This window comes from Salmo salar, chromosome 10, assembly GCF_965601325.2.
Source record: "Salmo salar chromosome 10, fSalSal1, whole genome shotgun sequence".
NCBI classification, from domain to species: domain Eukaryota; kingdom Metazoa; phylum Chordata; class Actinopteri; order Salmoniformes; family Salmonidae; genus Salmo; species Salmo salar.
The window spans coordinates 121,844,622-121,872,615 of record NC_138300.1 but is presented as its reverse complement, the minus strand read 5'-3'; the positions used below and the strand labels follow the sequence as shown (position 1 = coordinate 121,872,615).

General features: G+C 42.0%; 1 protein-coding gene across 4 annotated transcripts in view; it reads left to right on the top strand.

Annotated features, from left to right (window-relative positions):
• The window catches only part of LOC106561729 (tumor protein p53-inducible protein 11), a 104,346-nt gene that overhangs the window by 9,618 nt on the left and 66,734 nt on the right, over window positions 1-27,994 (top strand). Inside the window, exon 2 of one of the 4 annotated variants that reach the window (XM_045688572.2) lies at window positions 16,241-16,446. The exons of 2 other annotated variants lie outside the window; for them this stretch is intronic. The gene's annotated coding sequence lies outside the window, so the exon portion shown is untranslated. Of the gene's footprint in view, window positions 1-16,240; window positions 16,451-27,994 lie in introns of all 4 variants that reach the window. One more of the 4 variants, XM_045688571.2, reaches the window with a different exon arrangement.

Genomic DNA, 27,994 nt, shown 5'->3' with positions numbered 1-27,994 from the left:
GGTGGTATACAGAAGATACCAAGTCCATATCATGGCAAGAACAGTTCAAATAAGCAAAGAGAAATGACAGTCAATCATTACTTTAAGACATGAAGGTCAGTCAATCTGGAAAATTACAAGAACTTTGAAAGTTTCTTCAAGCGCTGTCGCCAAAACCATCAAGCGCTGTGATGAAACTGGCTCTCATGAGGACCGCCACAGGAAAGGAAGACCCAGAGTTACCTCTGCTGCAGAGGATAAGTTCATTAGAGATAACAGCACCTCAGATTGCAGCCCAAATAAATGCTTCACAGAGTTAAAGTAACAGACAAATCTCAACATCAACTGATCAGAGGAGACTGCGTGAATCAGGCCTTCATGGTCGAATTGCTGCAAAGAAACCTCTACTAAAGGACACCAATAAGAAGAAGAAACTGGGCCAAGAAACACAAGCAATGGACATTAGATGGACATTAGATCGGTGGAAATCTGTCCTTTGGTCTAATGAGTCCTAATTTGAGATTTTTGGTTCCGACCTCTGTCTTTGAGACGTAGAGTAGGAACAGATGCTCTCTGCATGTGTAGTTCCCATTGTGAAGAATGGAGGTGTGAGGGTGCTTTGCTGGTGACACTCAGTGATTTATTTAGAATTCAAGGCACATTTAACCAGCATGGCAACACAAGCATTCTGCAGGGATGCATCATCTCGTCTGGTTTGTGCTATCATTTGTTTTTCAACAGGACAATGACCCAACACACCTCTAGGCTTTGTAAGGGCTATTTGACCAAGGAGAGTGATGGCCATTGACAAATGTCCTCCATCTCACATTGCTGCTGCAAATATTAAATGGGCATTTTGGGGATTTATACAGGAATGATATGTACCCTTTTTTTGATTCTTGAAGAATATAACTTATAAAACTAAATGCCTCATGAGCTGAGCTCAACTGTCACACTCCATCAGAACCCAAAATATCATACAAGCTTGTTTTACTCCAATGTTTGTAAACAAAGTAAATTTAAACAAACACTATATAGCCTCAATATTAAAACCTATACTTTTGATATCATGGATGATCAGTCCTTGCATCCATAGCTCTGTGCCTATGATTGTGGTTACATTTCTCCAGCCCCGTCCCTCAGCTTTTTTTGTTTTTACCAAAACAGTGACCTGGAGAATGCTTTATTGTTTAAACTACTGATTACAGCTTTAAATCCTTAGAGATCTGTGAGGAACAGAGGGTATCCTGAAGGTGGAATGTTCTTGGAATGGGAACCGGCCAATGAGGCGCTTGACAACATGATTATCATCATAATGGGACGGCAGCGTAGCCTAGTGGTTAGAGCGTTGGACTAGTAACCGAAAGGTCGCAAGTTCGAATCCCCGACCTGACAAGGTTCAAATATGTCGTTCTGCCCCTGAACAAGGCAGTTAACTGGCCGTCATTGAAAATAAGAATTTGTTCTTAACTGACTTGCCTAGTTAAATAAAGGTAAAAACAATGTTGTAGATTCCAATAGGGTCAGAGGTCACCACATTTGAGATATATATAATATTGCTCAGTGGACTACGATACACACATGAATATATATTGCTCAGTGGACTACGATACATTTTCTGCAACAGTGAGTCTGATTTTTAAATGGTTGGATATAGAAGATAGGCTTATCTCAGTGGTAGGTGTTGTGTTTCGGCGTTTGCCCCCGGGGGGTTCCGTTGATGGTGTGGAGCTGCAGAGATGTTTTTATATTCCTGTAAATGGTTGGGTGTCGAGTAGATGGAAGCATCTGGCAGTGGTAGCCTATGGTCGACATTCACTTGGTCTTCCTGTAGTTTTGGCTTCATTCAAAGTGACTTACGGTACAGTGAATACGTCTTATTTTTAGTTTGTAATCCCTGTGGAAATGAAACCCATAACCTTTTTGTTCTAGCGCTTACAAAGGAAGCCACACAGGACGACTGGTTGTGGTTGGCATCTCTCACTGTTAAAATGCACAGTGGAAAGGAAGTACAGGACTGCAGATGTTTGAGATTCAGATCGGCCTCTAGAGTTGGCTTTGATGGGCTACTGATGCAGTGCAGGGAGCCACTCAGCCCTCAGTCATCCCAGAGGCACACGGATAGATAAATAAATATATACATTTCACCTTTTAGTTAACCAGAAAGGCCAGTTAAGTTCTCATTTACAACTGCGATCTGGCCAATATAAAGCAAAGCAGTGCGACAAAAAAGAACACAGAGTTACACATGGAATAACACAATAGAAAAATCTATATTCAGTGTGTGCAAATGGAGTAAGGCAATAAATCGGCCATAGTAGCGAACTAATTACAATTTAGCAAATTAACACTGGAGTGATAGATGTGCAAATGATGATGTGCAAGTAGAAATACTGGTGTGCAAAAGAGCAAAAAAAAAGTAAATAAAAACAATATGGGGATGAGGTAGGTAGATTGGATGGGGTATTTACAGATGGGCTGTGTACAGCTGCAGTGATCGGTGAGCTGCTCAGATAGCTGATGTTTAAAGTTAGTGAGGGAGATATAAGTCTCCAACTTCAGTGATTTTTGCAATTCGTTCCAGTAATTGGCAGCAGAGAACTGGAAGGAAAGGCGGCCAAAGGAGGTATTGCCTTTGGGGATGACCAGTGAGATATACCTGCTGGAGCGCGTGCTACGGGTGGGTGTTATGGTGACCAGTGAGCTGAGATAAGGTGGAGCTTTACCTAGCAAAGACTTATAGATGACCTGGAGCCAGTGGGTTTGGCGACGAATATGTAGCGAGGGCTGGCCGATGAGAGCATACAGGTCGCAGTGGTGGGTAGTATATGGGGCTTTAGTGACAAAACAGATGGCACTGTGATAGACTGCATCCAATTTGCTGAGTAGAGTATTGGAAGCTATTTTGTAAATGACTTCGCCGAAGTCGAGGATTGGTAGGATGGTCAGTTTTACGAGGGTATGTTTGGCAGCGTGAGTGAAGGAGGCTTTGTTGTGAAATAGGATGCGGATTTTAGGTTTAATTTTGGATTGGAGATGCTTAATGTGAGTCTGGAAGGAGAGTTTACAGTCTAACCAGACACCTAGGTATTTGTAGTTGTCCACATATTCTAAGTCAGAACCATCAGATGTCTATACTGTATACGTTGCAATCGGAAAGTATTCAGACTCCTTCCCCCTTTTCAAACAATTTAATCCATTTAAGAATAAGTCTGTAACGGAACAAAAAGTGAAGGGGTCTGAATGCTTTCAGAATGCACTGTAACACTAACACACACACACACTTCACAAGTTCTAAACCTTTCTATTTGAAAAGCAATGCTGCTGGGTTTTTCACGCTCAACAGTTTCCTGTTTGTATCAAGAATGATCCACCATCCAAAGGACATACAACTATATCCCCTTATCTTGGTTGTAACGTCAGAAAATGTGGAAAAAAGTGAAGGGGTCTGAATACTTCCTGAATGCACTGTACCTGCACACACGCACACTATTTTTAAATATGTTTGCCCCTAACCCTACCACCCTTCCCCTAATTCTAGTAAACTAATGGAGAACAATACGTAGGTTTCTAGTTCCAGCTCATGCATACTATATACATTTTATGGACACAGTATATTTTACATTTAGTTATTTTTTTGTTTTGTTTTTAGTCCCACCCTACAGCTACCCTAAACCCCTCCCATCTATCTCAGAACACCATCTAGTTTTGATTTTGATTAGCCATGTATTTTTCTACAGTGCTGTGATGTTTCACAAGTTCTGAACATTTCTATTCAAAAAGCAATACTGCTGGGGTTTTTTCCACGCTCAACAGTTTCCTGTTTTGTATCAGGAATGATCCACCATCCAAAGGACATCCAGCCAACTTAGCACAACTGTACTGCAGTGATAGCTGAGATGGTTGAGATTAGTGTCTGGCCTCTGTTGCGTTGTTGCTGGTCTGCCAACAGTAGCATGGCTGTCCCAGAGGCTCAGACATCACTGCACGCTGGCCTTGACAGCACAAGCAGCTGTCCAAGTTCCAGATGCCCAGATGCACGCTTTCCTGGGCTCGATGCACGCTTTCCTGGGCTCGACGCACGCTTTCCTGGGCACCCGCGGCGCAGACCAAGCAGATGGTGGCCCAGTTAACAAAATTTGATCCTCCACTGACCATGGCTATCCGTCGCCAAGCTTTCTGTTGCCTTTCTATGTCATCTACACAGTTCTCTGTCACTGGGATGGTTTTCCATCATATGGATTCTTTGTAATGAAAATAAATAATGATCTTAGGACTGGAATTGGTCAGACTTGCAGTTTTAATACATGTACAAAATGATCCACTTTCTATTATAAAATCTGTTTTTATTTTTAGAATAATTCCATTTAGTTTTCCGAATTCTGTTTTCATGTTTTTTTTTGTATTTTCAGGTTTCATAATTCTCCCAGTTTTTCTGCTCTCTCATCCACTTTTTTTCTGGATAGGGAAAAACAACAAAATGTGTTTTTTATAAGTCCACAACAATGCTTAAAGTACATCAGGAGACCATATTCGAGGTATGGGGGGAAAAATAATAATGAATTCAAATGTACACCTAGCAAGAGGCTGTTTAGTGGGGTTTTTGTAAGGCACGTGATGGTAGAGTTTACAAAACAAAATACCCTGGATTGATGCATTATGCCAAGTATGCATAGGCTACTTGTAGATAACATTTAGTTGAGACGGTGTTGGAAGCCTTTCCGTCAACCAGAAGAAGGTTGTCGTTAGCATCATTGCTAACGGCTACACAAAGAGGCATATATAACCACACCCCACATGCACAAACGGGGAAATCATATGCCGTTGCCTCTTCTGAAAGTTTGTGTCGAGGCACAGAACTGGGGAAGAGTACCAAAAAATGTCTGCAGCATTGAAGGTCCCCAAGAACGCTGGCCTCCCATCATTCTTAAAATGGAGGACGTTTGGAGCCACCAAGACTTCTTTGAGCTGGCCGCTCGCCAAACTGAGCGGCCAAAACGGAGAAGGTCCTTGGTCAGGGAGGTGACCAAGAACCTGATGGTCACTTTGACCGAGCTCCAGACTTCTTCTGTGGAGATTGTTCCAGAAGGACAACCTTCTCCCATCTCTGCAGTACACCAATCAGGCCTTTTATAGTAGTGACCAGACGGAAGCCACTCCTCAGTAAAAAGCACAAGACAGCCTGCTTTGAGTTTGACAAAAGGCACCTTAAAACCTGTTGGGGCTCGGGGGCAGTATTGAGAAATTTTGAAAAAAATATGTGCCCATTTTTAACTGCCTCCTACACCAACTCAGAAGCTAGGATATGCATGTTATTAACACATTCGGATAGAAAACACTCTGAATTTTCTAAAACAGTTTGAATGGTGTCTGTAAGTATAACAAAACTCATATTGCAGGCAAAAACCTGTGAAAAATAGATTTAAAAAAAGTGAATTTTGTGACTGTACTATTTAGTGTCATTGTTTTATAGATACCATAGTGAGAAAGGATTCATTTCGCAACACCTACGGCTTCCACTAGATGTCAACGATCTTTATAAAGTTGTTTGAAGCGTCTATGATAAACAGAGAGCAAATTGGAATGCAAGGAAGTTGACATGTCGTCACTTCATTTTGTTGCGCCTGCGCATAAATCTGAGAAGCGTGAGTTTGTCATAATAGTTTATCTAGACATAGGATAGGTTGTGTGAAAATATTACTGATGTTTAACGTTAAAAATGGACCAAAAGATTAATGCTAAACAACGTTTGACATGTTTGAACGAACGTAAATGGATTATTTACTAGGTTTTTTTAGCTTTTCGGCGTGATTTTACACCCCCCCCCACCACGTTTTGTGGGAGCATAATGAACGCTAACTACTTGGTGTTATTTGGACATAAATTATGAACTTTGTCAAAAGAAACCACATTTGTTCCGGACCTGGGATTCCTGGCAGTGCCTTCTGATGGAGATAATCAAAGGTAAGGGGATATTTACAATGTTATTATCGATATTAGATGATGCTAACTGTATAGCATAGCTTGTTGTTCTTAGCATAGCACCCCGTTTATTGCAAAATGTGATTTCCCAGTAAAGTTATTTTGAGATCTGGCCATTCGGTAGCAATTACGAGATGATAATATATTATTCTTTGAATGACAATATTATAATTTACCAATGTTTTCGAATAGTAATTTTGTTATGTTCACCGGAAGCATTTCAGAGAAGAAAAAAATCTGAATTTCACGCTACTGTAAAATGCTGTTTTTGGATATAAATATGAACTTGATGGAACAAAAAATGCATGTATTGTATAACATAATGTCCTAGGAGTGTCATCTGATGGAGATTGACAAAGGTTAGTGCATAATTCTAGCTGGTTTCTGCTTTTGGTGACGCCTGACCTTGAATTGAAAATGGATGTTTGTACTTTTGTGGCTATGTACTGTCCTAACATAATCTAACTTTATGCTTTTGCCGTAAAGCCTCTTTGAAAATCGAACAATGTGGTTAGATTAAGGAGATGTTTATCTTTTTAAATTGTGTAAAATAGTTGATTGTTTGAGAAATTGAAATTATTAGATTTTTGATGTTTTGAATTTCCAGCCTTGTTAGCAATCCTGACTCGGGGTTCATTGCTAACCTGTAGCCCCAACAGGTTAAGGACTCCCAGACCATGAGAAACAAGATTCTCAGGTATGATGAAACCAAGACTGAGCTCTTTGGCCTCAATGCCAAGCTTCATGTCTGGAGGAAATCAGGCACTATCCGTATGGTGAAGCAAGGTGGTGGCAGCATCATGCTCTGGGGATGTTTTTCAGTTGCAGGGACTGGGAGGCTAGTCAGGATTGAGGGAAAGATGAACGGGGCAAAGTACAGAGAGATCCTTGATGAAAACTTACTCCAGAGCACTCAGGACCTCAGACTGGGGCGAAGGTTAACCTTCCAGCAGGACAACAACCCTAAGCACACAGCCAAGACAATGTAGGAGTGGCTTCGGCTTCGGGACAAGTCTCTGATTGTTCTTAAGTGGCCCAGCCAGAGCCCTGACTTGAACCAGATCGAAACATCTCTAGAGAGACCTGAAAATAGCTGTGCAGCAACGCTCCCCATCCAACCTGACAGAGCTTAAGAGGATCTGCAGAGAAGAATGGGAGAAACTCCCCAAATACATGTGTGCCAAGCTTGTAGCGTCATACCCAAGAAGATACGGCTGTAATTGCTGCCGAAGATGCTTCAACAAAGCACTGGGTAAAGGGTCTGAATACTTATGTAAATGTGATTTTTATTTTTTTATAAATTAGCAAAAATGTCCACCTGTTTTTGCTTTGTCATTATGGGGTATTGTGTGTAGATTGAACAGGGGGGGACAATTGAACCCATTTTAGAATAAGTCTAACTTAACAATGTGGAAAAAGTGAAGGGGTCTGAATACTTACCGAATGCACTGTACATCTGTAAGGTCTCTCAGTCAAGTATTGAATTTCAAGCACAGGTTCAATGAAAGCCTCAAAGGGCTGTGATTGGTAGAAGGGTAACCATAACAGATCAGACTGAATATCGCTTTAAGCCTGGTCAAGTTAATATTTATGCTGTGGATTATGTATTAAACTACCCAAACACATCAGAGATCCAGTCGTCCTTCTGAACTGAGCTGCAGGACAGGGAGGAAACGGCTCAGGGATGTTGCCATTGTAGACGTTTTTAAAACGATCAGAGTTCAATGGGAGAGGAGCAACACCATTGTAGTGACTCCACAATAAACACCTGATTTGACGGAGCGAAAAGAACAATACAAATATTCCTGAACATTCATATGTATGCAACCAAGGCACTAAATAAATACTGAAGAAGAAGAAAATAAAACACTGCCTAGGAATACACTTTTTGGCCTAAATGCAAAGCCCTATGTTTGGAGCAAACAACACATCACTGAGTAACTGCCTTTTTTTTTTTCAAGCATGGTGGTCTTTGCTTGACATCAGCAAATTCCGGGGAGATTTTCAGGATAAGAATAAATGGGATGGAAGCTAAGCAAAGACAAAATTTTAGCGGGAAAACATGCTTCAGTCTGCTTTCCACCAGACACAGAGAGAGAAATTCACCTTTCAGCAGGACAATAACCTAAAACACAAGGCCAAATCTACACAGGAGTTTCTTACCAAGAAGACAGTGAATTTTTTTTGTAAGAAAATATTGTAAAGAATAATGGGATAGTATTCCAAGCTCTTATAGACTTACCCAAGAAGACTCACAGCTGTAATTTATGCCAAATGTGTCTCTAACATGTATTGAGTCAGGGAGGGGGGAATACTTAATCAACGACTATATTTGCGTTATTTACTTTGTATTCATTTTATTTAAAATAAATGTATGTACCATTTTCCTTCCACGTTCACATTCCACTTTGACATTAATCGAACTTTGTAACAATAATTTTTGAAGGAATCCAAGGGCTTTGAATACATTTGCAAGGCACTGTATAGAATCGTGTGCATCACAAACGTCATGGAGGGAGGATGGCCATATATCTATAGAATTGCAGCTCCAAAAAAACTGTTTAGTGATCAAAAATATGAATAGTTTACTTTGCAACCTCACCAGCAATGGGGCATCAAGTAATGATTACTAGCATAGGTCTAATGGTCTTTTTGGTATGTCATAATTGCTTGAAATTGATTTTAATTTACTTAACGCTTGCATTTGGAATTTGGTGTTAGAATTTAAGTATTACATAATCAAAATATGTTCTAGACAAAATAAGGAAAAGTTGCCTAAAATAGACACATTAGCTTGATACTCGGACCTTGTGACTTGAGACATGTTTGTGACTCTAATTTCTTGGTCCCACCTCTGGTGGTTTAGTGTAAGGCTGTGAGGGAACAGGTCATTAACAGTACGCGAGAGAGCTGTTGGAGAGGTTGACTCCTTGTTTTGAGTTCAGACAAAAAGTACAAAACGAAGTAAAACTGGAACATGAGATGAAACAATTTGACAGTAGGCTGTTACAGAATGATGTAGTATGGAACTCTGTGTCCTCCTCACAGGGAACAGGTCTGTCTTCATCAGGGTATTTATGTTTCTGTGTTGCCATGTACTCTCTCTTACCTCTTTAGATTTAAAGGCCCAATGCAGCTGTTTTTTTATATGAATATCAAGTAATTTCTTGATAACAATTAAAGTACATTACTGTAATAGATTTCCATTTTAAAGTGGACAGAAATAGCTTTTTATCTAACTTTTGCTAGACCTGTCTTAGATTTGGTCTGAGTGGGGAGGGGAAACTGAAAACGAGCTATTACTGAAAGAGGTTTGAAGTTCTTTTTGTTATTGGGCTATACCTAACCGTACCTAACCGTTCGATAATAAAATGCATTTCAGCAAACGGGTCTATATAAGCCAAAGTTGTCAATGAACTGGCAAATTCACCCTGTGTTGCTCTTAATGCATATGGATGGACAATCCAGGGCTACAGAACCTTCAGAAAGTATTCATACCCCTTGACTTATTCCGCAGTTGGTGTTACAGCCTGAATTCAAAATGGATTAAATCGTTCCCCCCCCCCCCCCCCCACCAAACTACACAAAATACCCCGTAATGAAAACATGTTTTTAGAAATGTTTGCAAATGTATTGAAAAATGAAATACAGAAATATCTAATTTGAGTAAGTATTCATACCCCTGAGTCCAATGCATGTTAGACTCACCTTTTGGCAGTGATTACAGCTGTGAGTCTTTCTGGGTAAGTCTGTAAGAGCTTTGCACATCTGGATTGTATAATATTTGCCCATTTTTATTATTTTCAAAGTTCTTCAAGCAAATTGGTTGTTGATCATAGCTAGTCAACCATGTTCAAGTCTTGCTGTAGATTTAAGTCTAAACAAACTCACCACTCAGGAATATTCTTGTTAAGCAACTCCGGTGTAGATTTGGCCTTGTGTTTTTAGGTTATTGTCCTGCTGAAAGGTGAATTTGTCTCCCAGTGTCTGGTGGAAAGCACACTGAACCAGGTTTTCCTTAAGGATTTTACCTGTGCTTAGCCCCATTCAGTTTCTTTAAAAAAAATTTTTTATCCTGAATCTCCCCAGTCCTTAATGATGACAAGCATACCCATAACATGATGCAGCCACCACTATGGTTGAAAATATGAAAAGTGGTACTCGATAATGTCTTATTGGATTTTCCCCAAACAATATAACAATTTGTATTCAGGACAAAAAGTTAGTATTACTTTAGTGCCTTGTTGCAAACAGGATGCATGTTTTGGAATATTTTTTTAATTCTGTACAGGCTTCATTCTTTTCACTCCGTCATTTAGGTTAGTATTGTGGAGCAACTACAATGTTGATCCATGATCAGTTTTCAGCTATCACAGCCATTAAACTCTAACGGTTTTAAAGTCACCATTGGCCTCATGGTTTCCTTCCTCTCCGGCAGCTGAGTTAGGAAGGACACCTGTATCTTTGTAGTGACTGGGTGTATTGATACACCATCCAAAGTGTAATAACTTCACCATGCTCAAAGACATATTCAATGTCGGCTTTTAATTATTGTTATTTTTTTAATACATTTTTTTAATTTTTTAACCCATCTACCAGTAGGTAGGTGCCCTTTGCGAGGAATTGGGGAAACCTCCCTTGTCTCTGAGGGAACATGAGGTATTCATTAAAAATAATCCTGTTCAACACTATTGCACACAGTGAGTCCATGCAACTTCTTATGTTACTTGTTAAGCACATTTTTACTTCTGAAATGTTAGATTTGCCATTACAAAGGGGTTGAATACTTATTGACTCAAGACATTTCAGCTTTTCATTTTCAAAAAATTTAAATAAAAACGTACTTCGACATTGTGTGTGTGTGTGCGCGCAGTAGGCCAGTGACCCCCCCCCCCCACAAAAAAAATCTAAATTCAAGAAATGTTAAATTCTGTCTGTAATGCAGTACAATGTGGAAAGTCAAAGGGTTAAATACTTTGTGAAGGCACTTTACTTAACAGTGACAGGCCATCACCCCAGAGTGGGAAACCACAAGTACTGTTGCTACAGTATCCTTTATGAGTCACACAAGTGCACATATTTTTATAGCAAAAAGGCTATACCATATCTGAGACATGTTTTACATATTGGAATTCACACACACTGCACTTTTTTTAATTTAGTGTTGTTGAGTAATGGTGTTCTCATTTAAGACAATACAAAGTGTTGTTATTCCTGATAGTGATCTCACCAGGCATTACATGACTAATGATCATAGTCCAGTGGCGGTCAGTGCCGTTTAAGATGAGGGAGGACTATCTTTTTCTTTTGGAGAAGGGCCTTATTTCTATTACAGCATATTGGACGTCTGTCCTTCATATTCACCCAGTTCAATGTAACAGTGATGGGTTTAGGATACTGTCCTTCATATTCACCCAGTTCAATGTAACAGTGATGGGTTTAGGATACTGTCATTCATATTCACCCAGTTCAATGTAACAGTGATGGGTTTAGGATACTACAATGTCTTCTAATGTTCCCCTGTACCCATCGTGAGGTTGCCTCAACCTAACCTATGAATGAACGTTTACAACAGGTGCACACAGGTTGATTTGATTTGACAGTGACCCGTTCAATACTGCCTTGCCCACTCTTACCTGCATCTTGCTGATCTAGGGTGTAAATCTTTTAGTTACTATTGGACAAATTCGGCTATGTTTTTGTTCAGTTTGCTTCCGTTTTTAAGAAATGTTTTTCAACAGAGTCGGCAGAATGAATACACCCCTGATCACACGTAAACACAATTCACTTTCATAGCAGCCACGTTGTATTCCTTCTACCGTCGTTGCGCACTCCTCCTCTCACCTTTTTCCCTTTGCTTGTGGACTTCAATGCACAAAACATCAGCTGGATGTGACCAGGTGAAAACATATTTCTAACCCAAACCATGTCATAACTGCTACACACAGCCTACATCGTTGTCCCCATGTTACCTGAAGTAACGTCATCGTCAACACAGCTAATAGAACTAGTAACACGTTAGTAAACCTGCTACAATCATGCAGTAACGTTAGTGTATAGTCAGTAAGCAGTTTAGCACATATACCGGCGGGCCCCGGTGGCAATAAATTAGTACAACCCAAAAACTTACCTTGACTTGGAAGAGTTCCAGTGTTGTTGGATAGTAATAGCTAGCATAGCATCCCTCTGTTTGAGTAGGCTAAACTATCTAGCTGCATTTGCTAGCTAAGTATTGAAAAAAAAAAGACTCTTGCTTCTCCATTTTTTTAAAGAAATGAATTTGTTCAAAACTGTTTGACTATTGTCATTCTCTCTATGTATTGTAGTGAAGTGAATGTACGCAGAGGAGGACAGAAGCTAACTGTCCTCCGGCTGTTGAGTGCTGTTGAGGCTACTGTAGACCTTCATTGAAAAATAGTGTTTTAATCAATTATTTGGTGACATGATTGTTTTTTTTTGTTTTATCTAAAAAGGATAACTTTAAAAAAAAAAACTCCACTGATGGAGTCAGGAGTACCAACACGTTGGATGTTCTTAAATAAACTAAAATGTAACTGTTGGCATTGAATTTTCCCACTGTACCGAACCGTGACCCATTTAAAAACTGCAATGCGTACAGATCTGTGGGTTTGGTGAACTGTTATAACCCTACCAAGTAATATCCAACTAGGCTGCCAGCAAACTAGTAGTCTCACCAAACGCAGGCACCATCTGAAGCTGTCCAGACTAAGTCTGGCTTATAGTATAATAATAAAACCTTAAAATCGGCTGATAGTTTGGGTACCTTCTAATATCTACATTGACTCCCTCTTGCACTGACCTTACATACACTCATTAGACTATATAAACTCAGCAAAAACAATAATTGTCCCTTTTTTCAGGACCCTGTCTTTTCAAAGATAATAAGTAAAAATCCAAATAACTTCACAGATCTTCATTGTAAAGGGTTTAAACACTGTTTCCCCATGCTTGTTCAATGAACCATACACAATTAATGAACATGCACCTGTGGAACGGTCGTTAAGACACTGACAGCTTGCAGACTGTAGGCAATTAAGGTCACAGTTATGAAAACTTAGGTCAGTAAAGAGGCCTTTTCTACTGACTGAAAATCACCAAAAGAAAGATGCCCAGGGTCCCTGCTCATCTGCGTGAACCTGCCTTAGGCATGCTGCAAGGAGGCATGAGGACTGCAGATGTGGCCAGGGCAATAAATTGCAATGTCTGTACTGTGAGACGCCTAAGACAGCGCTACAGGGAGGCAGGACGGACGGCTGATCGTCCTCGCAGTGGCAGACCACGCGTAACACCTGCACAGGGTTGGTACATCCGAACATCTCTCCAGCGGGACAGGTACAGGATGGCAACAACAACTGCCCGAGTTACACCAGGAAAGCACAATCCCTCCATCAGTGCTCAGACTGTCCGCAATCGGCTGAGAGGCTAGACTGAGGGCTTGTAGGCCTTATGTAAGGCAGGTCCGCACCAGACATCACCGGCAACAACGTCGCCTATGGGCACAAACCTGTCGCTGGACCAGACAGGACTGGCAAAAAGTGCTCTTCACTGACGAGTCGTGGTTTTGTCTCACCAGGGGTGATGGTCGGATTCGCGTTTATCGTCGAAGGAATGAGCGTTACACCGAGGCCTGTACTCTGGAGCGGGATCGATTTGGAGGTGGAGGGTCCGTCATGGTCTGGGGCGGTGTGTCACAGCAGCATCGGACTGAGCTTGTTGTCATTGCAGGCAATCTCAACGCTGTGCGTTACAGGGAAGACATCCTCCTCCCTCATGTGGTACCCTTCCTGCAGGCTAATCCTAACATGACCCTCCAACATGTCAATGCCACCAGCCATACTGCTCGTTCTGTGCACGATTTCCTGCAAGATAGGAATGTCAGTGTTCTGCCATGGCCAGCGAAGAGCCCGGATCTCAATCCCATTGAGCACGTCTGGAACCTGTTGGATCGGAGGGTGAGGGCTAGGGTCATTCCCCCCAGAAATGTCTGGGAACTTGCAGGTGCCTTGGTGGAAGAATGGGGTAACATCTCACAGCAAGAACTGGCAAATCTGGTGCAGTCCATGAGGAGGAGATGCACTGCAGTACTTAGTATCTGGTGTGGCCACCAGCTGTATTGACTTTTGATTTTGACCCCCCACTTTGTTCAGGGACGCATTAATCCATTTCTGTTAGTCACATGTCTGTGGAACTTGTTCAGTTTATGTCTCAGTTGTTGAATCTTATGTTCATTCAAATATTTACACATGTTCAGTTTGCTGAAAATAAACGCAGTTGACAGTGAGAGGATGTTTTCTTTTTTTGCTGAGTTTTTATATATATATGTGTGTGTGTGTGTGTGTTTTTTATTTATTTATTATGTGTGTATACACACACACCTCACACTACATTGACACTCCCACACAAAACCCACATACATACACTAAGCACGCACACACACACTTTTACTCTTCATATGCTGCTGCTACATTCTACATTCTTTATTTTTGCTTTTATTATCCTGATGCCTAGTTTCTTTACCCTGCCTTCATGTCCATATCTCCCTCAAATACCTCGTACATCAGCACATTGATCTGGTACTTCCTGTTTATAGCTTCACATTGATCGGGTACTTCCTGTATATTGCTTCACATTGATCTGATACTTCCTGGATATAGCTTCACATTGATCGGGTACTTCCTGTATATAGCTTCACATTGATCGGGTACTTCCTGTATATAGCTTCACATTGATCGGGTACTTCCTGTATATAGCTTCACATTGATCGGGTACTTCGTGTATGTGTTATATATATCACACACACGAAGTACCAGATCAATGTGAAGCTATATACAGGAAGTACCCGATCAATATATATATATCATTTAGCAGACGCTCTTATCCAGAGCGACTTACACAAGCTTCATTCTTGTGTATTGAATTGTATTCATCTTGTGTTACTACTATTTTTAACTCTGCATCGTTGGGAAGGGCTCGTAAGCAAGCATTTCATGGTAAAGTTGTATTCGGCCCATGTGCCAATTTCTTTAATATTTTATTTCTGTTGATTTTGTATTTTCCAACCAGCAACTATCAGGAAATAACACTGATTTAAAAAAAATATATATATATATAACACACTTTTACAGTGTTAGTTTCAGTAGCTATTGTACATTATGATAACATAGAATAAACAGGATGTTGACTGCGCTGGGCTTTTAAGAGCCTAGGAGAGAGCGAGAGGAGAATTGGGGGGGGGGGAGGAGAGAGCTTTTTTCCTTCCTGGTATTCATCTTTCATTTCTTCAGTGTCTGTTGTCAGCAGGTTAACCAGGGATCAGTAATGTGGACCCTGGGTGTGGGTGTGTGTGCTCACAACCCAGATGTCTCCATTGACGTCCAATGGGTAAGAGCGTCTTGCTTTTCACAAATATTTATTGGGTTTGTAACCCTAACTCGCCCCCCCCCCCCACGGTAATACCTTTGACTGGACAAGTCCTGTCTGCTTTTTGACGGTATCTTTTTTGCATTGCTATTAGACCACACACACACACACACACACACACCACACACACACCTGTAACATCGGTGAAGCAGTGACCGAACAACCGTTATGTTGCTGGTGCGCAGAAGGAAGAGAGAGCTACAGTATGAGAGTGCAGGGTTTAAGTGTACAGAGACAACATTGAGTGGGCAGGGCAAATTCCTGTCACAATGTTCCAGGTGTAGGCTGAAAGCGGCCAGAAATGCCAGTGGCACACGCACACACACTGTGTGACAGGCTGAAATGTCAGGCTTTGTTGTCAGTAATCTCTCAGGGTTTTTTTTCCCTGTCATGCTGTGATGGCTGTGCTTAGTGTTGGTTTATTTTCTCCAACACATTCCCAGCTGCTTTTTTCACTTGTGGATGTGAGGCATGAAACTTATTTTTTTTTAAAGATTGACTCCTGAATCCTGTTGGAAAGGAGTTCATCTAGTCAGTCAAACATAGACAGCATTTTTTTTACTTAGCGCTTCATGAATGCTTGTCTTGTCATTCACATGGCCACTAAAACGCATGTTGCCTCACAACAAGAATGTGAGGTAACTAAAATTCCAGCTCTGCAAATTGTTATGTGACATTCCAGAAGCTGTCAGTCACCTGTTATTTGTATTTATTTATTTTAAAAAAGTTATTTAAATGGAGCATTTTAGTTACTTCAGGTCTTCCTGTCAGACAGTGATTGTCCAAACACTGAAAAAAAAACCTGAAAAACTATACTGACACTCTTTCTCCACCACAGGTGAGTTCTGCAGGGTACCATTACGGCAGGATATCTGTCCAGAGAAGGGCATTGCATGCTGGGTTAGGAGCTAGGTGTGGAACCCACTCCCAGACCCTCCAGATTCCTCTCACTCTCTCTCGCACATCTCCATCTCGAGCCTCAGTATCCAGTACTGTGTGGTATCAATAGTTGAGATTCAGTGGCTGGAACGTCCATACATTTCTGTCAGTAAGTCACACTTCGATTCTACTCTTTTATTTTATTTATTTCACCTTTATTTAACCAGGTAGGCTAGTTGAGAACAAGTTCTCATTTACAATTGCGACTTGGCCACGATAAAGCAAAGCAGTTCAACACAGACAAGAACAACAGAGTTACACATGGAATAAACAAAACATACAATCAATAATACAGTAGAAAAGTCTATATACAGTGTGTGCAAATGAGGTGAGATAAGGGAGGTAAGGCAATAAATAGGCCATGGTGGCAAAGTAATTACAATATAGCAATTAAACACTGGAATGGTAGAATGTGCAAGTAGAGATACTGGGGTGCAAAAGAGCAAGATAAATAAATACAGGATGAGGTAGGTAGATAGATGGGCTATTTACAGATGCGCTATGTACAGGTGCAGTGAGCTGCTCTGACTAGCCAGTACAGTCAATCACTGCTCTCTTCTTCAGTTCTCTTGTTCTTCACTATATTATTAGCCAGTATTGTACAGTACAGGTCAGTGCAGCATGTGAAGTTACTCAATAATTATTTTATTTACAAGCTCATTGAAATGAGCATTGGCCAGTTCTGGTGGGCCTTGAGGCTGACTCGCTGTTGGGGGAGCGGATTAGGGGGGTGGGTGTGGATTAGGGGGGTGGGTGTGGATTAGGGGAGTGGGTGTGTGTGGTGGGAGTGGAATAGGGGGGTGGGAAGTGGATTAGGTGTGTGTGTGTGTGTGCGCGCTGCACAGGCAACATTATTTTATGTTATTGGTGTCACATTTCCTGTCACCACTTGGACAAAAGCCCTCTTTCAGGTCTCTCTCACTAGGGCACTACTGTACGTCTGACACTATACTGCCTTGGATCCTACGTCTGAGGGCCTGCTTGTTGAACCATAATGGCTTGTTGATCGACCTGTTACTGTGTGTTTTATTAAACACAGGTAGGAGGATGGCTTGTTGATCGACCTGTTACTGTGTGTTATTACACACAGGTAGGAGGATGGCTTGTTGGTCGACCTGTTACTGTGTGTTATTACACACAGGTAGGAGGATGGCTTGTTGATCGACCTGTTACTGTGTGTTATTACACACAGGTAGGAGGATGGCTTGTTGGTCGACCTGTTACTGTGTGTTATTACACACAGGTTGGAGGATGGCTTGTTGGTCGACCTGTTACTGTGTGTTATTACACACAGGTTGGAGGATGGCTTGTTGGTCGACCTGTTACTGTGTGTTATTACACACAGGTTGGAGGATGGCTTGTTGGTCGACCTGTTACTGTGTGTTTATTATTATTATTAAGACATTGACACACCGGGAAGTTTGCAAACGTATCACAACGCAACTGTTTTCTACTGTCGTCACTTCCCGTTTCCTGTGTATCTCTCCACCAGAGAGACACTGTTTTCTACTGTCGTCACTTCCCTTTTCCTGTGTATCTCTCCACCAGAGAGACACTGATGGGTCGGACCACAGGCTGTTGGAACAGACCATTTTTAAGTCAGGGGGTTCCCAAAATGTTTTTGTAGGTCAATTCAGATACGTTTTTATCATAGAACTAGTGATTTATTTCATAGGACCCCTAGATCTAGTCCTAGTAGGAACCTGTAGGACCCCTATTGGGGGACTAGGGCTGGGACTAGGGCCCCTAGTGGGGAACCCTAGTGGGGGACTAGGGCCCCTAGTGGGGAACCCTAGTGGGGGACTAGGGCCCCTAGTGGGGGACTAGGAAGGAAACCTGTAGAAGTGGAGTTAATGGGCTTTCTCTTGTTGTCATGTTGAAAGCACACTGTGTCACATTCATCTTGGTTATGGGTGTTTTGTGATGCGAATTAGGTTTAAAATGTAAAAAAAATGTTAAACCTTTCTGCCTGAGTGTTGTCTCCTGGAGGGTTTCCGGAGCAATTGAGGATAATGAGCTACATTCCTTCTGTGTATCAAAACGCACCCCTGCAGGCAGGCAGGCAGGCAGGCAGGCAGGCAGGCAGGCAGGCAGGCAGGCAGGCAGGCATAATAATGACTAGATTCCTCCTGTGTGTTTTGCGTGCGTCACATCTTTTTTTTTTTTATGCTGTAGGCAGTAAAGATCAGGGGAGCTGCTGAACAACACAACATCATGGTCCACCTCCAATGTGCCAGGTTCAATACATCTCTTCTCTTTCTTGCCCTGGTTCTTTCAGGAATATGAATCATTTTTCAGCTACAGACAGATAGATGTTGGAGACTAGTGTCAAACGGTGCTCAGGGGCCGGTCCACGACCACGGATGATAACGGATAATTATTATGATACGTTTTACATGACTATATAAAAGCGTTAGCAAGCTGCCACGCTAGAGGAACGTGTATTGTTTTTATAGTTCTACGGCATGTCAAACCATCTGATCAGTACATCCTGTCTGCGGTAGGCCTGTTACTGACATGCTAACACAGACCTATTTTGGGGTGTGTTCATTTGTCATAGTAAAAAAACAATGTTTTCTCATAGGTGTCAATTCGGTTTGTATTTTTTTTATTTTTTGTTCTCATTGTGCTCATCTCTTTTCAAGTGAGTACACGGTTCATTGTTTTACGGCTGTAACCTGCAGTGACGTAGGCTAGTTTGAATAACCGCTCAAATGCTCCTGTTATTGTAGTTTAAGATTTTTCCTGGGAATCCAAAGAGGAATGGCTGATGGGTAGTGGAGAGGTCTGGTGTGTAATTGGGCAAAGAGGAATGGCTGAAGCTGATGGGCAGTGGAGAGGTCTGGTGTGTAATTGGGCAAAGAGGAGATGTGTTAGAAGCTTATACAACCATTAGAAAAAATACTTCCTTTTATCATACTGATGTGCGCTGTTTTGTCGTGGATCATTATTCTCCCAAATCGTCTGATAATTAGACCAATGTGGCCACCAGTTATTCAGCTTACTGTGTGCTCTGCCTCTCCTCTTCAAGCAGCCTTGCGCATCTAGAACCAAGAATGCTTCAATGGAATGCAGTTTTTGACCGGTTGTCAAAGTAGGTTTTTTTTTATCGCGGGAGGGTCAGGGATAAAATGGCTTTTTTAAGGTGATCCAAACAATAGCGCTCCTTACCCATTTCTCTCGGTAGTTAACGTTTGTCGTGTGAACGCTCCTGTTCACTTGAATTCGGATGATCTTGTAGTGATCGTCCTTGGTGTGGACTCCCCCCTCAGTGGCACAGCTCACCCAACTCCCTCAGTGGCACAGCTCACCCAACTCCCTCAGTGGCACAGCTCACCCAACTCCCTCAGTGGCACAGCTCACCCAACTCCCTCAGTGGCACAGCTCACCCAACTCCCTCAGTGGCACAGCTCACCCAACTCCCTCAGTGGCACAGCTCACCCAACTCCCATCTCCCCTCTTCCTCCTCCTCCTCTCCCGCCTCCTCTCCTCCATCTTGACCCCCCCCCCCCCCTTTGAATTTCCTCTTCTCTGATTAGGTCATGCTTTCTAAATTAGTATACACACAGTTTCATGACCTAAAGTCCATTTAATACTTACAGTAATCATTCACTAAACAGGATACGAACTAACTACAGTTTAACTTGAAACATGTTGCATTTTAATAGACTCCATCAATAAAAAGCTCTTACCGTGTTCCAACACCACATGCTTTCTGTTTCATAGTTGTTACAAAGGCACTCAACAAATAATGATTGAACATTTTAATTAGTGTTTTTTTTTTTAAGGTTTACATATAGCCTGCAGTAACAAAGTAATAAATGCTTTTGTTATTTTAAATAATCATTTTCTGTTACCCAAGACTTTCATAAACGCAACCAAATGATTATTTTTGCTATTTTTAGCATATATGAAATGTATAAATTACACTGTTTAGAATGTTGTGGTAGTTTGAAAGGGGGAGGGGTTGCACGAGGCCCAGCAGTTCTAGTGTTAAATATTCAATATTTATCACAATTATCACAATCCAACAAGTCCAGGTAGCCTCTCCCTTCTTCAGTCTGTTGTTCTCCTGTTTGAACATGACCCTTCCCTGTGTGCACACGCTGACCACTAGAGTAGTGGTGGAATACACACAGGCTGGACTTACAACCATGGTCAGGCCAAGGGGCACAGTTGGCATCCTGTCGTCACTCTCCCCTGGTATGCAGGCGTAGGGTGTTGATCTGATGCCTGATGACTCAATCCTGATGTGAAAGCCAACTGCTAAACTGCCAAGCAATGTACCGACGGACAAGTACAAACACAGCCTTTCAGACATAAGTCGTCACTAATGTCTGCTGCCAGTCTGCCAAAGTGCTTACTTTTGTTTTTGTGCAAAAACCCCCCCAAAAAACAAGTCCTGACTGACCAACTCAATCATAACAGCAGGGCTAGAATTTCAGTGTTATTTTTATTTCTGCGGGTGCAGTGTTAAAAACAGTGTTACATGTTGGTGATGTGTTCATCCGTTGCTTTAACCTACAGGACATCCAATGTTAGTTATTCAAGACAACGTCAGGTAAATATGTTAGCTACAAACTATATTCATGGACGTTATCGACACCATTGTTCATTCTGCCTTTTTTAAAGGGTGTGTCTGTTTTGAGACGAGCAATAAGTTACTCGTCTATTATATAACCTGTTATTGTTTCTAAGTAACAAATTCAGAATATATTTTGAACGGCTTCTGCTTGAGTGACAGTGTGACTAGACGAATGCAGATGCATGCTAATGTATGGGCGAACAACCAGACCACCTGCTGGGACAAATTATTCAAACCCTCGTGGTTACAAAAAAAAAGGCTTCGGGCTTTAAAACACAACGGAGACAACCCTGCTAACCACAGGCGCCGTCAGATTGACACTAAGTAGGTAAAATCAGGGCTCTACAGTGCAGGCCTTTTTACTCACATATGCGCTTGGATATGTTACTGTGCCACCTGGAATTTTAATAACACTTAGAAAAATGAAGGATTCTAGCTTTTATATATATATTTTTTATTGTTCTCCTAAAGCGTAGAGCCCTTGTTGAAATGCTGTGTGTTTAGTGTGTAGAGATCAAGATTGTTTGATCCTGACATCTAGGAAGACGGGTTGGTTATCAACACAAATCTCAAGCTTTACACACACATTGTGATGCAACACATTCAATGTGCTTTCATCTATCTCTATTCAAATAAATCATGAATGTCAGCCCCACCTCTTTCACCCATAACCTTTTTTAAAGGGGCACTATGCAACAACAACAACAACATCACTCCATTTCCTGGTTGCTAATTTCAGTTTATGTGACAAAACAAAGCGAGTATAGTTTAGAGAACCATTGTACCGTCTAAACAGCTGTGTGAAATACTGTATTTACCTTAACCAAAAATGATTTTACTTTCAGCTTGTTTTGAAGCTGGTGTAGAAAACCGAAAGTAAAAGATACAACAAAAAAAAAGAAACGTAAAAGCAGGAAGCATAGAAATAACACACATAGAACAGACCTGCTTCTTAGACTTGCGTTCAATGAGGGAGACATTGATATCACGTTTCCATGTTTCAGCTTTTAGTACTGGCCTTTCTTCTTAAACACTATTTGTTAATATTGAGCTAAAGCGCCTCTCAGTATAGCTTTCTGTCTCCTCTGCTTATTAAGTCCTATTTTCCAAGGAAAACAACAATTCTCGATCCCTTTTTGACGGTGACGATGCTAACTATCTGTAAAGGACAACCTCTGGCTGCTGCTAATTTTCAAGTGAATAAAATGTTCCAGCATTACCTCTTGTCTGACTGGATAAGGACACATGGCATTACTCGCCTGTGGTGCAGCATTGATTATCTGGTGTGTGTGTGTGTGCCGTGCCCCATCTGTAACTTTTTTTTTCCTTGCCTGGCTACTCAGACTCCTTGCTCCGGCCAAACGCTACGCAGTGGCCACGGACATTTCTAGTTTCTTCTCCGAGTACCTCCCCGACCCGTCACTGAATGACAACACATTAGGGGCCTGATGGGTGTAGGTCAGAGCCAGAACACACTGGGGGGGTGAAAATCCATCATCGTCTCCAACCAATCAGAGTATCAATCTAATTGCTGATGACTGTTTTGTACAACGCTCTTTATCACCACGAACAACTTCAACGATGGCAGTCTGACTGAAGTATGTAGCGAAGGACAGCGCGGCGGAAGGAATTTAGTGTGAGTCGTCAGGCTAACCTTTTTCACTGATTTTTGAGACCAGTTTATCGTTCACTGACGTCAAACACGCACACATTCACGGGAGACTGTGTTTAGGTCTTTGTTGCTGTGTAAACTCACCTGATGGTATTTTGTGTTGCTCACAGAAACCTGATTGACGAGCCGCAGGGCTCTTCCAGGCTCACGTGTCTTTTGTGTAGAGGACCTGTTTGTGGAAGGAACTACCCCCCCCCCCCCCCCCCCGACACGCACTCATTGTCATCAAGATGTGTTGAGTTTCCTTGTAGCCTATTTGGCAGGGAAACTGAAGCCAGCTGTATAGCCTGATCAGTTGAAGGCATTCAGTTGTACAACTGACTAGGTATCCCCCCCCTTTCCCTGTACATCTGGCTAGGTATCCCCCCTTTCCCTATACAACTGGCTAGGTATCCCACCTTTCCCTGTACAACTGGCTAGGTATCCCCCTTTCCCTGTACAACTGACTAGGTATCCCCCCCTTTCCCTGTACAACTGACTAGGTATCCCCCCCTTTCCCTGTACAACTGACTAGGTATCCCCCCCTTTCCCTATACAACTGGCTAGGTATCCCCCCTTTCCCTATACAACTGACTAGGTATCCTTTCCCTGTACAACTGACTAGGTATCCCCCCCCTTTCCCTGTACAACTGACTAGGTATCACCCCTTTCCCTGTACAACTGACTAGGTATCCCCCCTTTCCCTGTACAACTGACTAGGTATCCCCCCTTTCCCTGTACAACTGACTAGGTATCCCCCCTTTCCCTATACAACTGACTAGGTATCCCCCTCTTTCCCTGTACAACTGACTAGGTATCCCCCCTTTCCCTGTACAACTGACTAGGTATCTCCCCCCCCCCCCCTTTCCCTGTACAACTGGCTAGGTATCTCCCCCCCTCTTTCCCTGTACAACTGGCTAGGTATCTCCCCCCCTCTTTCCCTGTACAACTGGCTAGGTATCTCCCCCCCTCTTTCCCTGTACAACTGGCTAGGTATCTCCCCCCCTCTTTCCCTATACAACTGACTAGGTATCTCCCCCCCTCTTTCCCTATACAACTGACTAGGTATCTCCCCCCCTCTTTCCCTGTACAACTGACTAGGTATCCCCCCTTTCCCTATACAACTGACTAGGTATCCCCCTCTTTCCCTGTACAACTGACTAGGTATCCCCCTCTTTCCCTGTACAACTGACTAGGTATCCCCCCTTTCCCTATACAACTGACTAGGTATCCCCCTCTTTCCCTGTACAACTGACTAGGTATCCCCCTTTCCCTATACAACTGACTAGGTATCCCCCTTTCCCTGTACAACTGACTAGGTATCCCCCCTTTCCCTGTACAACTGACTAGGTATCCCCCCTTTACCTGTACAACTGACTAGGTATCCCCCTTTCCCTGTACAACTGACTAGGTATCCCCCCTTTCCCTGTACAACTGACTAGGTATCCCCCCTTTCCCTATACAACTGACTAGGTATCCCCCTTTCCCTGTACAACTGACTAGGTATCCCCCTTTCCCTATACAACTGACTAGGTATCCCCCTTTCCCTATACAACTGACTAGGTATCCCCCTTTCCCTGTACAACTGACTAGGTATCCCCCCTTTCCCTGTACAACTGACTAGGTATCCCCCTTTCCCTATACAACTGACTAGGTATCCCCCCTTTCCCTGTACAACTGGCTAGGTATCCCCCTTTCCCTATACAACTGACTAGGTATCCCCCCTTTCCCTGTACAACTGACTAGGTATCCCCTCCTTTCCCTATACAACTGACTAGGTATCCCCCCTTTCCCTGTACAACTGACTAGGTATCCCCTCCTTTCCCTATACAACTGACTAGGTATCCCCCCTTTCCCTGTACAACTGACTAGGTATCCCCCTCCTTTCCCTATACAACTGACTAGGTATCCCCCCTTTCCCTATACAACTGACTAGGTATCCCCCCCTTTCCCTATACAACTGACTAGGTATCCCCCCCTTTCCCTGTACAACTGACTAGGTATCCCCCTGTTCCCTATTGCCTTTTTGTTTCTCAGTCTTTTATTAAAGAATTTGTAACAATGTTTCTGTTTGCTACTTTCCATTACAACATTTATAGCTGCTCTTTTATATGGACTAAAATAAATGTTCATATGGGAAGAATATCATCTATAGGTTATAGCAGACTGAATTATTTTATCAGTTATGAAAATGCACTACATGATGCCTGTCGAACATCTCATTCAGAAATCATGTGCATTAATATGGAGTTGGTCTCCCCTTTGCTTTTATATATCTATATCAATTTCTATTTTTTTTTCTTTTTTAAAAAAAAAAAAATTCTATACACTACTGTTAACGTTTGGGGTCACTTAGAAATGTACTTGTTTTGAAAATTATTATTTTTTTGGTCCATGAAAATAACTTCACATTCATCAGAAATACAGTGTAGACATTGTTAATGTTGTAAATGGCCATTGTATCTGGAAATTGCTTTATTTTTTTAATGGAATATCTACATGGGCGTACAGAGGCCCATTATCAGCAACCATCACTCCTGTGTTCCAATGGCACGTTGTGTTTGCCTTTTTAAAATGATAAACTTGGATGAGCTAACACAACGTGCCATTGGAACACAGGAGTGATGGTTGCTGATAATGGGCCTCTGTACGCCTATGTAGATATTCCATTAAAAAAATAAAGCAATTTCCAGATACAATGGTCATTTACAACATTAACAATGTCTACACTGTATTTCTGATAAATGTGAAGTTATTTTCATGGACAAAAAAAGTGCTTTTCTTTCAAAACCCAGGAAATCTCTATCAAGCGTAGATAAAGGGAATGTATGAATGTACAGTGTATTCAGACCACCTGACATTTTGTTATGTTACAGCCTTATTCTAAAATGGACAAACAATTTCCTCATCTACACATAATACCCCATAATGACAAAGTGAACATAAGTTTTTAGATGGTTTTTTTTTTGCAAATGTGTGTATTAAAAAAAAAAAATACTTATGTAAATAAGTATTCAGACCCTTTGCTATGAAACTCGAAATTGAGATCAGGTGCATCCTGTTTCCATTGATCTTCCTTGAGATGTTTCTACAACTTGATTGGAGTCCACCTGTGGTAAATTCTATTGATTGGACATGATTTGGAAAGGCACACACCTGTCTATATAAGGCCCCACAGTTGACAGTGCATGTCAGAGCAAAACTAGTCAGGATTGAGGGAAAGGTGAACGGAGCAAAGTACAGAGAGATCCTTGATGAAAACCTGCTCCAGAGCGCTCAGGACCTCAGACTGGGGCGAAGGTTCAACTTCCAACAGGACAACGACCCTAAGCACACAGCCAAGACAACGCTGGAGTGGCTTCGGGACAAGTCTCTGATTTTGTTCTTGATTGGCCCAGCCAGAGCCCTGACTTGAACCCGATTGAACATCTCTGGAGAGACCTGAAAATAGCTGTGCTGCGCCGCTCCCCATCCAATCTGACAGCTTGAGAGGATCTGCAGAGAAGAATGTGAGAAACTCCCCAAATACAGGTGTGACAAGCTTGTAGCATCATACCCAAAAGACTCAAGTCTGTAATCGCTGCCAAAGGTGCTTCAACAAAGTACTGAGTAAAGGGTCTGAATACTTAAGTAAATTTGATATTTCATTGTTTTTAATACATTAGCAAACATCTTAAACCGTTTTTGTTTTGATATGGGGTATTTTATTTATTTATTTCACCTTTATTTAACCAGGTAGGCAAGTTGAGAACAAGTCCTTTATTTAACCAGGTAGGCAAGTTGAGAACAAGTTCTTATTTACAATTGCGACCTGGCCAAGAGAAAGCAAAGCAGTTCGACAACATACAACAACACAGAGTTACACATGGAGTAAAACAAACATACAGTCAATAATACAGTAGAAAAATAAGTCTATATACAATGTGAGCAAATGATGTGAGATAAGGAAGGTAAAGGCAAAAAAAGTCCACGGTGGCGAAGTAAATACAATATAGCAAGTAAAACACTGGAATGGTGGATTTGTAGTCGAAGAAAGTGCAAAGTAGAAATGGAGATAACGGGGTGCAAAGTAAATCAAATAAATAAATACAGTAGGGGAATAGGTAGTTGTTTGGGCTAAATTATAGATGGGCTATGTACAGGTGCAGTGATCTGTGAGCTGCTCTGACAGCTGGTGCTTAAAGCTAGTGAGGGAGATAAGTGTTTCCAGTTTCAGAGATTTTTGTAGTTTGTGCCAGTGATTGGCAGCAGAGAACTGGAAAGAGAGACGACCAAAGGAGGAATTGGCTTTGGGGGTGACCAGAGAGATATACCTGCTGGAGCGCGTGCTACAGGTGGGTGCTGCTATGGTGACCAGTGAGCGGAGATAAGGGGGGACTTTACCTAGCAGGGTCTTGTAGATGACCTGGAGCCAGTGGGTTTGGCGACGATTATGAAGCGAGGGCCAGCCAACGAGAACGTGCAGGTCGCAGTGGTGGGTAGTGTATGGGGCTTTGGTGACAAAATGGATGGCACTGTGATAGACTGCATCCAGTTTGTTGAGTAGGGTATTGGAGGATATTTTGTAAATGACATCGCCAAAGTCGAGGATCGGTAGGATGGTCAGTTTTACGAGGGTATGTTTGGCAGCATGAGTGAAGGATGCTTTGTTGCGAAATAGGAAGCCAATTCTAGATTTAACTTTGGATTGGAGATGATTGATGTGAGTCTGGAAGGAGAGTTTACAGTCTAACCAGACACCTAGGTATTTGTAGTTGTCCACATATTGTAAGTCAGAACCATCCAAAGTAGTGATGCAGGACAGGCGGGCAGGTGCAGGCAGCGATCGGTTGAAGAGCATGCATTTAGTTTTACTTGTATTTAGGAGCAGTTGGAGGCCACGGAAGGAGAGTTGAATGGCATTGAAGCTCGTCTGGAGGGTTGTTAAGTGTCCAAAGAAGGGACAGAAGTATACAGAATGGTGTCGTCTGCGTGGAGGTGGATCAGACTCACCAGCAGCAAGAGCGACATCATTGATGTATACAGAATTGAACCCTGTGGCACCCCCATAGAGACTGCCAGAGGTCCGGACAACAGGCCCTCCGATTTGACACACTGAACTCTATCTGAGAAATAGTTGTTGAACCAGGCGATGCAATCGTTGTGTGTAGATTGAGTGAGGAAAATAAACAATTTAATCCATTTTAGTTTATGGCTGTAACGTAACAATATGTGGAAAGTCAAGGGGTCTGAATACTTTCTGAATGCACTGTGTGTGTACGTGTTACATATTACGAGCAACGTGATCTGTGTTCAGGGGTGTATTCATATCGCCAATTCTGTTGAACTTTTCTTAAACGGAAGCAAACGGGCCGAAATGGGGATAAACATACCTGAATTTGTCCAACAGAAACACTAATTTGCTAATGTTAGACTAA